Source organism: Pleurodeles waltl, chromosome 5, assembly GCF_031143425.1.
Source record: "Pleurodeles waltl isolate 20211129_DDA chromosome 5, aPleWal1.hap1.20221129, whole genome shotgun sequence".
Classification (NCBI taxonomy): Eukaryota; Metazoa; Chordata; class Amphibia; order Caudata; family Salamandridae; genus Pleurodeles; species Pleurodeles waltl.
The window spans coordinates 861,817,270-861,830,840 of record NC_090444.1 but is presented as its reverse complement, the minus strand read 5'-3'; the positions used below and the strand labels follow the sequence as shown (position 1 = coordinate 861,830,840).

General features: G+C 45.4%; 1 protein-coding gene across 1 annotated transcript in view; it reads left to right on the top strand.

The window, feature by feature from the left end:
• Window positions 1–13,571, top strand: part of LOC138296101 (zinc finger protein 282-like) — a 672,699-nt gene that overhangs the window by 540,459 nt on the left and 118,669 nt on the right. The gene's annotated exons all lie outside the window — the stretch shown is intronic.

Below are 13,571 nucleotides of genomic sequence, written 5' to 3'. Positions count from 1 at the left end.
TAAACAGATGCCAGCAGTCCTGCCATTGCAGACTGCAGAAGCAGCGTAAACTGCTTGAACTTAACATTGCCCACACCATGTGTGGCAAAGTCAAGTCACTGACTTTAATATATGCCAATCACCCTTAACGGAGGCCTCATGGGCCCAGGAGGTGGGGTGCATTATATTAAAAGTGTGGACATAAAAGTTCAAGCTTATATTTCTCTATGGTAGCCTTTTCAATTAAAGACTACTATAAGCTGTCAATAGTCTGTAGGATAACATGGGTTGGCACCCGGGCAACTCCATTATGGTCCCGCTGAAATATGTCATGTTTGCTAGCAAATAAATGTCTTATTAAACATGACTTGAATCCGAAGTCAGATTTATTGTGACGTGAACCCAGGTGGAAACCCTAGAGGTTGCCACCTGGTTGGCCCAGCATTTCCTGTGCCCTGGCTGACACCCCGCAGCTGGTGCTGCCAAGGCAATATTCTGACCCATTGCAAGGAGGAGGGGACTACTGGGGGGAACACTCCCAGTAGTCAGAAATGAAAGGCCTGCCTAGGCAGGAGGTGTTACTTCTCTTCCTGGCACGAAGGCTAATGAAGTGGCACATCAAGGTGATGAGCTTCAAAGGGCACACCACTTGTGATATGCAAATAGGCTGCCCCCCAGTGAAGGTCAAAGCCATCAGGCACATTTGCACCTGGGAAGGTGGAAAATTTAGGTAGTCAGAAGACGTACACTCCCTGGAAAGCTAGCCACACCCCTAGGCCTGTACAGATGAGGATGGGTTTTGACATCTTGAAAAGTGGCCAAATAGAGTGTTCTGGGTAGGAAATGTATCACACATCCCTGGATATGGTCACCTGAGAGGCAGACTAGCCTCTGGGACTAGTAGCCCATTGTTCACTTGTCCCCACACCCCTAAATCTAGCATTTAAATGGGACCCCTGACACCAGAACCTCAAATCTGTTCTGAACTGTGACCATGGAAAAAGAAGAGAACCCTGGCTACATCTCCAGAGCTCCACAAAGAAATGGGTGTGGAACTCTTCACCTGTGGCAGCCACCCTGTGCCTGCAGGATTACGACTCATCCTAGACCAGAGACCGGTTCCCAAAGGAAGGAGAACCATCTACAACTGAAAGGCATCATCAGAACTCCCTTGGGCTAGAGGTATAAGTCCCCTACATCCTGCAGGTACAAACTACACTGCCCAGAATTAAGAATTTACCGGCCATTGGGCCCGCTGATGGATCACCCAAATGTAAATCGTCTAATGGCTTCTGGGAAACATAGTCTTTACCTCCAGCAAGTTTCAGTCGACTAGTGCTTTCCACCAGACTCCAGAGCTGTTAGTTATGGCTTTGAAAGGTAACTGGAGCCTGCTAACCAGGCTCCAGTGCCAGTGCTCTCTCCCTAAGTTTGATATATGTAAATTGGTATCCCCAGTTGGCAAGGACTTTAACCCCTGTAGAAGTTCCTATTACATGGTACCTGTGGTATGAGGGTTAAAGGGGTCACCAGGGCCAGAAGCACTGATTTTACCACTTTGAGTGACTCAAGTAAACAGTAGTCAGCAGGCCTGCCATTGCAGACAGCAGAAGCAGTGTAAACTGCTTGCATTTGACATTTCCCGCTACATGTGTGACAAGGTCAAAGCACTGCTTTTAATATATTCTAGTCACCCCTAAGGCTGGCCTCATAAGCCCAGAAGGGAGGGTGCATTATATTAAAAGTGTGGACATATAACTGAAAGCTTATATGTCCCTACAGTAGCCTTTTCAATGAAAGGTTGCTATAAGTGATCAGTGGCACATAGGATAACATGAGTTGGCAGCTGGGCACCCCTGAGAATGCCAACTCCATTATGTTCCCACTGAAATATGTCATGTTTGGTATCACACAACTTGTATCATTAAACCTGACTCAAATCCGAAGTCAGATTTAATGTGACATGCACCCAGGTGGCTACCTTAGAGATTATTCCACATGGTTGCCCCAGCATTTCCTGTGCCCCGGCTGACAGCTTGCAGCTGCTGCCACCAAAACAGGATTCTGATCCCCTGCAAGGAGCTGTGAAACCTCCCAGGAGTCCGAAACAAAGGCCTGAGTGGGAGGTGCCTCCTCCCTTTCTGACAGGAACCAAGAAGAGACTGGCCATTGGCCCTGCCGAGGGATCACCCAAATGTAAATGGTCTAGTGGGTCCTGACCTCCAGCAAATTTCACTCGACTAGCACTTTCCCCTGGACTCCAGAACGTCAAAGTATCCAAGTGCTATGTTTGCCGTTGCCAAAGTTTGCTGATGGCCAGTCTGGCTACTTTGTTTGACGCTCCACCTCAAGGGAACATCCCTGCATCTTCAACCACCCACCTCAGTGGCTCCTATGTTGGGTTTTTGCATTGGTTTCCTCACCAGCACCATCACAGTGGTAAAGTCAGCACCAGCAGTTCCTGTTCAGCACCAAGGATAGCCAAGCAACTCTGACCCCAAGACATCTGACCTAGGCAGAATTGTCCTGCCTGTTGAATCCTGGTTGAGGGGCCCTCACTAGCTTAACCCTTAAGTGGGCTTCCCCGAACTCGGTCTACAAGTGACCGACTGTCACAGGTGTGATTTATCAGCACCCGGTGCTCCTACGTTGAGCACCAAGGGCAGCCAGGGCACCTCTGCACCCAGGCCCCACGCCAGGTAAAATTGGTCTGACTGTTGAAGCTTGCTTCGCGTCACCTTAACTTCATGTGGGTTCCCCTGAACTCACTCTGCAAGTGACCGATTGTCATTAGTGATTTTTCCTTTTTAGTGCAATGGTAAAGTTTGACAACTTGTAAAGTACTGATTTATTTTTCACTTTAAAATCCATAACTCCGGTTATATGTATCTGAGTGATTTCATTTTGATGTCTAAATAAAAATAAACAAATGCTCTACTTTTAGAAATTGGTGTTGGATTTTGTTCGAATTTACTTATCACCCATATTGGTACTCTAAAATGCTTAATCCATGTTCCTCTAGTAAATCCTGATTGCTCTCTGTTACACTACCGGGACTGAGCTAGGGCTTTATTAGTGTGAATCCAAAGAACCCAGCTTGAGGTATTGTAAGAGTATTGCAAAGTGAGACTTACCCAGCCTCATTACATAATACTTTGCCTTCCTACACATATTTTCTGGAACTTCATAATGTCTCATGACATGGATGTTATCTTTCTCCAGGAGACCCACTTAGGATGCAAAGACATTTTTAGAATGAAACCAATATTACCCTATGTAGGTGCACATTCAGATCATCTATCCATCTCATATATAAATCTCTATGTCCTGCACACTAGACATGACTAATTTCATAAAAGTCCTACCAGTAAGCGCATGAAGGTTGACAGGCAAAGTGAACATGGGAGGGGCTTCAATCTGACATGGGACCTAAACCTAGACAGACACACCTTGGGTGCCCATATGACAGGGCTGGCTTCTAAAGGCCTTAAAAGATTGATCGCTGAGTGGGAGCTGATAGAAGCAGGAAGAATATTGCATTTAGACATTAAAGACTTCACATGATCTCCCATGTCCATAAAGACCAAGTTATTTCCCTCCTGTAATGCTCTTTCTGGTGGGTACTGAAACCCCAGATTCTTCACATTTTGAATATTACTTAGTCATCAGACGGGATCCAGAAATTTGCAAACAGTATTTCAACACGCCAGTAGGTGATGTTGTGTGGTTCCACTCCTGAAGTGACTTGAGAAATTGCGTATAAGCGACACTCGTGTGTGGGCGTCAGTTGCTTTCTGGGCTATTCCTTCCATAGACGCAAAGCCCAACAAGAGATTGGTTCTGCCCAGTGTAGATGGAAGAAGTCCAATTCACAGACCTGGGAGGCTTGGTGAGGAATCTGCCTTTAGCGTATTCATCAGAAAGAGTTACTAAACTTGTTCTTCTGATGGATACTTCTAACCACGGATTCCACACCTTTTGAATATACACCAAAGCAGTAACTCCCAGGGGTGAGTTTGGAAACTGGCTCAAACCTAATAGTCCTTCAAGACTGTGTAGGTAAAGTAGTGCTTTGTGGATGCGTGGGGCGATTTCCATGTAGGAGCCTGACAAATGTCTACAACTGGCAGTCTGCATGCCAACACAGTGGTAGCAGTTTTGGCCCTGGTTAGATCAGTCTGAAAGCTTTCTGGGGGTTGCTACCTATTCAATAAAGGTAGAAGTTAAGGCTTATTTTGGGTTCCAGCCAATAGTCTCTCCTCCTACTTAGAGGGGCAAGGTAGAACAAAGAATGCCAGGAGGGTGATGTTTTGCCCGATGTGAAGAGGAGTCACCACTTTCAGGAGAAAGGAGGCAGAGGTGCAGCTTATCTGGAAAGAATGTTGTGTACGGCAGATTGACAGAGAGGGCTTGTAGCTCACTCACACGTCTCGCTGATGTTATGGCAATAAGGAAAATTGTCTTTAAAGTGAGAAGCCACAAAGGACAGCTATACAGCGGTCCAGACTAGGAATGTGACAAGAAGGTTCAGGTCCCACAGAGACATGATGAAAGCTGTAGGAGGACAAGTGCTGCAAACCCTGCAAAAAAGTATCACAACATGTGATTCAAATTAAGGGCTGATCTGGCAACCACAAAAAATCTCAAAGAGAAGACAGCCTTTAACTGTGCCCAACACAAGTCCTTGCTTGGCTATGGGGAACACAGAAATCAACATTTCAGATAGTTTGGCTTGAAGTGAATCTATCTAACAAGTACCACACCAAACCACAGACTTTTCTTAACAGCAGACATATACCGTTTCATGAAGGAATGCTTGGCCATTAGAATGACATCAATGACTTCAGAAGGAAGAGCGAAAGCAGTCAACTCTTGCCTCTCAATCTCCAAGCAGGGAGTTGAATATTGTGCAACAGAAGATTCTCTCAAAGTGGCAGCCTGAGCAGAGAACAAATGTTCATATCCAGGAGATCCAGGCACCACTCTCTCCTTGCCCAATCCGGTGCTACTAAAATGATTTGGGCCTGATTGGTCCTGTTTTTCTTAAGCACTCTGGGCAGGAGAGGTAGTGGCAGTAAAATATAGAAGTGTCCCAAGCTCTCCTCTAATTGGAAGGCATCTGAGAGAATGAGCAGCCTTGTGAACTCCGATATGTCCCTCTCAAAAATGACCATTCAAACAAACCATAGGACATGAATAAATTGGTCAGCCTTGAAGACCACTTAGACTAATTACATGGAGAAAGGTTTGCTTTGGGATATTATATGTGGCAAGGAATTCCTCAATTTGTAAATCTGTTATAGATGGAGGTCAGTCTCTGGTTAAAGTCACCTACTATTATTGTCAGGGTATTTGAATGAACTGAAGTTCACATATCCAAATCCTTTTGGATTTTTTTCCAGATGGCTGAATAGGGTAGAAGGATTTTAAAATAAAGCAAACACATTTATTATAATCAATGATGAAACATCATCTATAAGAGCACAAATCAACCTTACAGATGAGAAACCATCCTCATTCTGTTGAAATTTCATTTTGAAGAGACCAAGGGTAAGACACCAACAGTGTGGTGACCAGCCATATTCTCTGAAGTTTGATAGATAAAGATATAAAAGTATATATTTTTGATACTTCATGCAACTAGGTCTCCTGGATACAAATAACATCATATTCTAGTACAACATCATTTAAATTATTCAAATGTACAGCGTTTTTAAGCCCATGAACGTTGCACACAAGGAGATGTCAGCATTTAATTTGTGAAAGAAAGAGTGGCGTGCCCAAAGCTCTGCTCAGAAGCCGGCAGCCAGTGCATTTGTACGTAGGCACGTCGAATACAATAGCTGGTAGTCTTTAATCCACTTTCAATACACACCCTGTCCTTTTTCTCGCTCTTGCAGGTTCTTGCTTACTTTGTGATGATTTTGCCATCTTTCTCTTCCTCCTTCTTTTCATTCTGTATGTTTTCCCTGTGTCATGCACTTGGCAAATAACTGTTATGGAAAAATAAGTGCCAGTCCCCAAAAATAAGTGCTAGTATCAGCCACCGGGACAAATTAATACAAGGCGTGATACAAGTGAGGTATAGTGTTCCTACGCCACATCATTAAAAAATAGGCAATCTTGAAGATTATCATTAAATAAGAGAGCATATCAAGCAAAAAACAGGACGAAAGTTAGATGCTGCTGCAAGGAATAGTTCCCTACCCTTCGAAGACTGATTTACAGATTGGAACTCAATTGAGTTATTTTGAGAGGTTGAAAAACAAATATAAAATGGTATTGTAATTTGTATTTTAATAAGTTAAAAAATGAACTCACTTCTTTTCTGGAATCAAACACGTAGCAAAATTATGTTTTCCTCTGATACAAAGTGAAAAGCATTCTCTTTGCATTCACTTCGCTCCCCTATAGAGTTTTTCACAAACCGAAACTTGCATCACATCATATTGTAATGTCCAGAAAACGAAGAATATTATTAACAATCGAGAGAAGATGTGAATGCTTTATTGGACGAACCTTCTTTTGCTTTTTCTCAGATTTTTTGGCTCAACTGTTTTTTTATTTTATTTTTTTGTTCGTAAATGTTTTATTAGAGAAAAATATAAGACGATACACAGTATGCATTGACATTTTTTCAGTAATCCATGGTTCAGTTGGTAATTTTCCAAATGATATCTGAATGTACATTGTCTAATAGGTACACTGATTCGTCGACATAGACTATGATTTGAAGATTAGGGAGGGTGCGGGGAAGGGGGGTAAAGGTTATTGGGGGGTCAAATTGTAATAGAGGGGAGCAGGAGAGAGAGAAGAGTGATAGAGAGGAGAACGGGGAAGTAGGGAGGTTAGGTAGAATATTAGGGGGGAAAGGCAAATATTTTGGCTCTGTGTTTCTGTGTTATTAAATGGATATTCCGGTTGTTCCTCGTCATTTGCCGACGATCTTACAGGGTTGTGCCATGTGATACATTTATCAGAGTGTATTGTAGGGTGGGCCAAGAGGATACATTTATGGGGGGGAGAGGGCCATTCCGGGGAGGGTAGACAAGGGAGAGTATCTGTGTAGATTCAGGGTTAGATGTATAAAGAGTCCGGCCTTGCCGACTAATGTTGGACAGCTAGCCTCTGATCGAGCAAATCCAAGAAGGATAGTTTCTAGTACGTATTTAAGCGGGTCAATATGGCATGGTGTAAAGGGTGTTCTCTGAGATGAATAGTCTCCGGAGTGGAGGAAAAGGATAGGAGAGCGGGGAGGGAAGCGAGGGAAGGAGAGAAAGGAAGGTGGTGGGGTGTCAACTGCCATCCGCTGACCATCAGCCAGCTGCCTCATGGTCTTGTCAGGAAGGGGCTCCAAATTTCTGTAAATAGGGCCGCTTGATCCTGTAGGTTATAAATGACTCGCTCATGGGTAGCTGTTTGGAACATGGCTGTCATCCATTCCGTTGGTGTTGGGGCAACAGCAGACCTCCAGTGTCGAAGAATACAGATTTTCGCTGTGGCAGTTGCCGTGTGAAGTAGCCGTTTGTGGGGACGTGAATGGGAGGGGTATGGGCGCATGTCGTGTAAGATAATGAGTGTTATCGGTGACGGGTTTGGTATTGATATGAAATCCCTAAGTGTCTGGAACACAGCTTCCCATAGGGGCTGTATCGTCGGACAGTGGCACAGAATATGAAGTAGATCACAATGGAGCTCTGCACATCGCCAACACCTCGCATGTGGTATCAGACCTGTCCTGAAGAGTTTTGTGGGGGTCCAATACCAGTCCTGGAGGATTTTGGAGAGACAGAATTTCAGACTGGCCTCGTGGACCCTTCTGTCTAGGGCTTCGATTATGTCTTGCCATTCTTCTTCTGTGTAGGCTATCGCTAGTCGATTTTGCCATCTGAGACGCAGTCGCTCTAGGAGAGGTTGCGAGTAAAGATGGTTCGTAATCTATGCGTATAGACCGGCCATAACTCCTCTGTGTCGGCCCCATTTCTGCAGGTAATTGACAACGGGTGAGGTTTTGATCGTCCACAGGGGGGTCCTAGGGCCTTGCGCATACAGTGCATGAGTTGCATGTACCTCCATTCCTGATTTTTGTGGATTCCGAACTCTCCCCGTAGGGATTCAAAGGACCGGAAATCATTCCCATCTATTATTTGGGTTATGTTGTGGATACCAGCGTCGTTCCACTGGGGCCATCTTAGGGTACTTCCCCCTATTTTTATACATTTGTTTCCCGCTAAAGGGGCTTGAGCATGTAGAGAAGGGTGCACTCCCAGTAGCCGGTGGGCTCTGCGCCACGCTGTATTTGTGGCCGCGAGGATAAGATTGGACGAGTAAGAGTAGTCGGTATATATCCCGCCTAGTTCGGAGTGCTGTTCCTGTATGTGTTTCTCCGTGATTGTCCATTGTGGGGGGTCTGGGGTGCCTGGTAGTCTGTAGGCTAGTTGTGATCTGTAGGCCATTTTTCCCCCTTTCCCTCTGAGGCGCGCTGCCGGCCGGTAGGGTCTCGGCGGCCGGTTGTTGAGGTTCGGACGGAAGCTTGGGGTTGTGGGAGGGTTTTGACGTGCGTTAAGGCGATTTTTTGGCCTCCACAGGGCCCCCGCCGCCTCCTCGGGGTCACTGTGGCGCGGATCTCGGGACTTAGGCGGCCATCTTCTTTCGTGGCACGGCCACGCCCCGGCTCAACTGATTTTGAATTAATAATTTGAGATTTCATTAAGAAAGTAGAAACAGGTTCTGAATTTTCAGTATTTTATTATAGATTTACTATAGGGATAGCTTTTAGATTTTTATAATGAACCACATTCACCTCTGGGATAACTAATCTAAATATCTCTTTAGTGATTGAAGGTTGTGTTATTTGCCTTGTTTTTTTTCCTTGTGCACCTTTCTAAAAGTAATGTTACAAAGAGATTGTAGGAAAGTGGAGTATCTTGCAGTGAGGCTGGTTAGGCTTCACTATGCAAAACTGTCACAATACCCCAAAAATTGACTTTGGATTCACAGTAATAAATCCTTAGCTTAGTCCTGGTACTGAGGTAAAGAGCAGTCAGCCTCTACTAGAGGAACATGTGTTAAGTATTTAAGCATAACACCATGGACGATAAGTAATTGGTACGACTCAAACGGCATACAACACCAATTTATTGAAAAAAAGCAGAGTTTTATATTAATTTAGACACCAAAGCAAAGTAAGTCAGATACGTATAACCAGAGTTATGGATTTTCAAGTTAAAAAAATAATTCAGTGCAGTTCAAGCTGTCAAACTTTTACCATTGCGGTCAATGGGGAAAATCACCAGAGACACTTGATCACTTGCAGATCATATTTGTGGAAGCCCACTAGTGGTAAAGCTTGTGTGGGCCCCTGGACCAGAAGTCACTAGGCACAACAACTCTACCTAGCTCAGGCATCTTGGGTGCAGAGGTGTGCTTGGCTATCCTTGGTGCTGAATGGGAGCTGTTGTTGCTGGTCACCACTGTGACGGTGCAGGTGAAGAAACAGATGCAAAAACTCAACAACGAAGCCGCTGGTGACATCGCATGCAGGTGTTGCTGTGTGCCCTTGTGTTGCAGCTTCGAGTAGAGGTGGTGATGACTGGACTGGCCACCAACAACCCTTGTCAGTTGTACGTGGAAGAGAAGCTAGCTCCCCTTCCGGAGGTCCTTGGAAAATGGTAGACAGCTGTAACTTGGTGGAGAGCTGGACTACACTTCCCACAATGCACTGGACCACCTGCTTTTAGGTGATCCTTCAAAGGGCCCAATGGCCAGCGCATCTTCGGCTCTGATAGGTGCTCTTTACCTGCAGTAAGCAGGGTACTAGAGCCACTAGTTCAAAAGGAGTCTGGTCTTGCATTTTGCTCACTAACGGTTCAGTCTTGCTAGGGGAATCGGTCTTTGATTCAGGAGAGGTCTCAGTCGAGCTGTTCCAGAAAGGTTGCCACAGGTTTAAGGTATCACACCTTTGGTTTGTGCAAGTTCCTGGTGTTGTTGATGCAGGTTTCCCCTTGTCCTTTCTTTACAAGTTGTTGCAGATCTGAGGTTATGGTGCCAGGGGTGCAGCTTAAATCCTGGATTCAGGGGTCTTAGGGGTGTGGGTGCAAGCAGGCAATGGGCTACTAGCCCCACTAGCTAATCCACCCTTGAGATGACCACATTTGGTGGGTTGGGCACCTCTACTACCCAGAATCCTCTATTTTGACACTTTCCAAGAAGGCAGAAGTCTTCCTTGGCTGTACAGACCAGGTAACCCATCCTAGAGTTGTGGCTAGCCTTCTGGGGGTGTAAGCCTCCTGGTAAACTAATTATCCTGCCTGCCCTGGTGTCAATGTTCCTGGGTGCAGGGAAACGGCTTTGTCCTCCACTTGGGATAGCCTGCTTGCATATCAGAGGTTGTGTGCCCTTTGAAGCTCACCGCATTGATGTGCCACTTCACTAGCCTTCCTGGGAGGGAAAGAGGTGTGACCTCCTTCCTGTCTAGGCTTTTGTCCTGACTCCTGCGAGTGTTCACACTTCTGCCCAGGAGTTCAGAATCCTGTCCTGGTGGCAGCAGCTGCAAGGCAGAGCACAGGAAAACTGGGGCAACTCAGTGGGCAACCTCTAAGGCTGCTCTCTGGGACTATTCCACATTGCCCTCAACACAGGATTTGTGTCAGGGGTGAGAAGGCACATTGTTTGATACCAAATATGACCTATTTTGACAGTATCATAATAGAGCTGGCAACCTCGGGTTTTCCCGGGGGCCAGCTCATGTAAGCCTATAGACCTTTGTTTACTTATGGTGTCCTTTAAGGGGAAACTCCACTAAAGAGACATACCGTATTTATCGGCGTATAACACGCACTTTTTCTCCCTGAAAATAGGGGGCAAATGATGTGTGCGTGTTATACGCCGATATAATGTTACGTTTTTTTTTTCTGAAATGTCCTCTTAAAATGAGGTGCGTATTATACGCCGGTGCGTGTTATACGCCGATAAATACGGTATATGCTTGTGATTATTTGTCAACACCTTTAATAAAATGCACCCTGCCTCTTGGGCTTCCGGAGGTTTTCCTTAGGTGTGAGTAACACAAATTAAAGCTAGTGCTTGGCTGTGCCACACATAGGGGGTCATTCTAACTTCGGCGGGCGGCGGAGGCCGCCCGCCAAAGTTCCCCTGCCAGAATACCGCAGCGCGGTCAAATGACCGCCGCAGTAATTCTGACTTTCCCGCTGGGCGGGTGGGCGACCGCCAAAAGGCCGCCCGCCCGCCCAGCGGGAAAGCACCAGCAACGAGGAAGCCGGCTCCGAATGGAGCCAGCGGAGTTGCTGGTGTGCGACGGGTGCAGTTTCACCTGTCGCGATTTTCAGTGTCTGCCAAGCAGACACTGAAAATCAATGTGGGGCCCTGTTAGGGGGCCCCTGCAGTGCCCATGCCAGTGGCATGGGCACTGCAGGGGCCCCCAGGGGCCCCACGACACCCGTTCCCGCCAGCCTGGTTCTGGCAGTGAAAACCGCCAGAACCAGGCTAGCGGGAAGGGGGTCGGAATCCCCATGGCGGCGCTGCTTGCAGCGCCGCCGTGGAGGATTCCCTGGGGCAGCGGGAAACCGGCGGGAAACCGCCGGCTTCCCTTTTCTGACCGCGGCTTCACCGCCGCGGTCAGAATAGCCCCAGAAGCACCGCCAGCCTGTTGGCGGTGCTTCCTCTGTCCCCTACCCTGGCGGTCTCGGACCGCCAGGGTAAGAATGACCCCCATAGTGTGCAAAGTCAAGCAGTTTACACTACACCTACAATCTGCAATGACAGGCCTGCTGTCAGTAGTTTACTTGGGTTACTCAGGGTGGCAAAAACTGTGTTTCAGGCCCTGGTGACCCCTTTAACATCCATGCCTTAGGTACCACTGGTACCATATACTAGAGAGTTATAAGGGGGGTTGAAGTGCTTGCCAACTGGGGATACCAATTCACATATACCAATTTAGGGAGAGAGCACTGGCTCTGGGACCTGGTTAGCAGGCTCTGGTGCACTTTCAGTGTCATAATCAACAGCATCTAGTGCAAAATGCGTGGGGGTGACCATCTAAAAGGGCACTTTCCTACCAAGATTTCCTGTATTTAATTATTCTAGTTGAAAGTAGATAATGACCCAAACCACATCTTGATTTATGATCATAGGACACTTAGAAATATAGGATATTATGGAAGTTAACGAGGTAGAATAACCAGAACCCTGTTGATCAACCTGATAATGTGGTCGGGAGCATAGACATGCCTGTCCCCAAACGACCAAAGAGAGAGAGGGAAAGGTCAAACGGAAGTATTTTGGCATAAACTGGATTACCTTGACAAAATAAACCTTGAGTCTGATGATTGCCTGACGGACATTGATGAACCTCTCTAAGGGAAAGGCAGTTCCACAAAGAGTTCATTCATGCCATTCCCTGACTAACGCTGAAAGGGCTGAGTAAAGAGCTAGGGCGATGGTCAGAGTACGTTAGACCCTTAGCCCTCCATTAATGAAGAGGAAAAATCCCTGTATATTTTGAGACAGGATAGTGACAGTATGGTGGAGATTAGATGACTAATCAAACTAAGGTATTTCCTTCATCTTATTTAAGCTAACTTGGCCCAGCAATGCTTCAAAAGTTTTGGAAGTTGCCATTTCTATTTCTATGATTGGATGGCTGTTAGATGTCCATCTGCTGGGTGGTGAAATCCCTTGTACTCTAGTAAATCATACAATTAAACTTGTCACTAACCCAGTAAACAAAGGTAAAGTCTCACATGTTCCACAGCATGAACATATTTATAGCTATAATGTTTACTTTCAGATGCTAACATAGTATGTGAAGGTTATGCAAGTAGAAAACTGTTATGTTCCTATCTTCCAGGCTCTACGACTAAGGGGGCAGCATATTTTCATTTACCTATGCTGTATTCGTTTTCTTTATCTGTTTTCCTAAACCTTTTCTACCAGTAGAACTCAATTAAACTATTTTATTGTAATTGTGACAACCCTTTGGACAACGTACCAATTGTGACTGATACCAATATGTATTTGTAGGCTACTAAACATTTTTATTGTTTTAACAAGGCTTTTAAAGCAAGGGATCAGCGTGAGTATATGATTACATTCTTTACTCCTGTAACTAACGTCGAGTCTACTTACCAAAGTCTGCATGATGTAACCTGTAGGATTAGTACAACTGAGGGGGTGTTCACAGATGAATAAAGTCAGAGGATAAGAATAACGAACAGAAAGGAGGAAAGAAAACTAGTGCAGAGCACAAATTTGCAAAGGGTGAAGAGATTTTAAAAGAACTACCCCAAGATTAAGCACTGATATTGCTAAGAGGGGATCCTTATGTGTGACAAGAAAACAAGACAGTTGAGAATTTGGGGTAGAGCAAATGTGAGCACATTACTTAGTCAAAGGCAGGACCTATGCTGAATTACAGGTAAATATTAAGGAGATTTGTTATGTGTGTGGTATGTCAGCTTATTTCCACAAACCACAAAATTGGATAGGTAGTTGTTAATCAGCTTTCGGATTGCCAGAATCTATCACACTAACAAGCTAGATTTTTCTCTTGATAATTTCATAATATGAAGCAA